The sequence below is a fragment of the Ixodes scapularis genome, unplaced genomic scaffold (genome assembly GCF_016920785.2).
Source record: "Ixodes scapularis isolate PalLabHiFi unplaced genomic scaffold, ASM1692078v2 PGA_scaffold8__174_contigs__length_109621045, whole genome shotgun sequence".
Lineage (NCBI taxonomy): Eukaryota > Metazoa > Arthropoda > Arachnida > Ixodida > Ixodidae > Ixodes > Ixodes scapularis.
This window is the reverse complement of record NW_024609883.1, coordinates 99,473,388-99,475,709: the sequence shown is the minus strand read 5'-3', so window position 1 is coordinate 99,475,709 and position 2,322 is coordinate 99,473,388.

Here is a 2,322-nt window from a genome sequence, read left to right as displayed (position 1 = left end):
CCCGAACACTTGTTTGGACGTGCTCTTTCCACCTTCACAGTGCCGCGGTATAGACCCGCCAACCAGGGGGACCGCCCCGCGTGAACTTTCACGCAGTGTCGTCGACGGACGTTGCGACCGTAATTACGGCTCGCCAGCCCCACGTTGGGCGCCATTTGTAGGAATTTGCGTACCGCCGCCGATTCGCCGTTTCCCACGTGGTCCGTCAACAACCCGAGTCCAGCCTGGTTCTTTCACGGGAGCGGGATTCCGCTCCCAGTTTATTGGTACAATAAAACACAACACTACAAAACACTCAATCTAAACTACAAATACAAGCTACATTACACAATTATTTACAAATGCACGTTAAGGCTAAAGCTAAACACAAAGGAGGCCCTTAGGCCTCGCGTCCCGCGATATCCTAGATCCGGTCGCCACCCACTTGCCTGCCAGTGCCTGCGTCTCGGTCTCGTCCGAAGTTCTTAGAGGCCTCTCGCCCCCTGCCCCACCGAGTATATATGTCGATGGGCGAGGAGGTTTCTCCTCGCCTGCCACGGGGGCGCCTGCAGCGCCCTCCAGTGGCTAGGAGAGAAAGCGGCGCGTCGGGAGCCGAATTCGAGATCCCGATCGACCCCGCGGCAACACGACCATGTGATCGTGTCGCGGCCAAGATTGGCCGAATGGTTTGATGGGCGCCCTCGTGAATTCACGGTGCGCCATAATGCGGCCACCAAATAAAGTTGGCATAGTCCAATTTAGCCCTCACAAAGGATTTATAGGCTGTTAGTTTAACACAATGCGGGGTACTGTGAAGGTTACGTTTGATATATCCTAGAGATTTACAAGCACTAGAAACTACAGTGTTAATGTGGGTATTCCAGGTTAGGTCGTCTGAAAATGTTACACCTAAATATTTGTAGCTGGACACTTTTTCGAGAGGCAGAGTTTGTAATGTACAATTTCGTATTGCAGGCGTTCGTTGGCCAGTGAATGTTAATAGTTTACTCTTGGTGACATTAACTTTCATCTGCCATGTGTTACACCATAGTGAAAACATATTTAAATCCTGCTGCAATATTAAAGACTCTTCAGGTTTAGTAATACGACGATAAATAACACAATCATCTGCGAAAAGCCTTATGGAAGATGTTATATGGAGAGGAAGGTCATTAATATAGATAAGAAATAAAAGCGGACCCAAAACGCTGCCCTGCGGAACACCTGATATTACGGGAAGGCTAGGTGATTTGTCCTGCCCCAGGTGGACAGCCTGGTTACGGTTACTTAAGAATTGAGCGATCCAGTGGATAATAGAAGGGTGAATGTTTAGTTTTGAAAGTTTATATAGGAGACGTTGGTGAGGAACCGTGTCGAATGCTTTTGAGAAATCAATGAAGATGGCGTCAGTAGGGTGAGACGAGTGGAAGTTGTTATGTAGATCAGTAACGAACTCAAAAAGTTGGGTTTCGCATGAATATCCCTTCCTGAAGCCATGCTGACTATTACATATTAATTGATGTTCTGACATATAGTTCATAATGTGGGAGTAGATGACATGTTCCATAATCTTGCAAGGCACACTAGTTAGTGATATGGGTCTATAATTTGATGAGTCGTTTTTATTGCCGGTCTTAAAAATGGGTAAAACTCTCCCGAATCTCCAGTCTGCGTGAAGGGAAGTTAAGTCGAGCGATTGTTGGAACAAGCGACACAGAAGGCGACAGGATATGTTCTTTGTTAATTTGAGAAGTTTAGGACAGATTTCGTCATCACCAGGACCTGAACTACGGGAGAGCCTTTCTTTCACACTCAAAATGCCATAGGGGTTAAAAGTGATAGGTTCACAGTAGACGTTAATTGGTTTACATATTTGATCACTGGGTACAGGTAATTGTTCTAAGGTAAATACGGATGCAAAGTAGTTATTAAAGACGGTAGCTGATTCAAGGTTCGTTAGCACTTCGTTGTGTTCGTTGCACAATTTAGGAAGCGAATCATCTTTTCTCGGACATATACTTTTCCAAAATTTTTGGGGATTGTTTATTAATAAGTTAAGTAGGTCTTGCTTGTAATATTTATCCTTTGCCTTCTTGATGTTACTTTTAAACTCTTTACAGCAGTCATTATACTTAGTGAAGTCAGACGCAAGGTTTGTAATTTTTGCTTTGACATAAAGACGTTTCTTTTTGTTATTTATTTTCCTAAGGATATTTGTAAACCATGGTTGATCAGCACTCGTCCTTAAAACCATCTGAGGTACAAAATCAGACTTTATACGCCTAAATTCATTTTTGAGCATTTCCCAGTTGCGCTCGACTGTTCTTTCGCTAAAATGCAGCT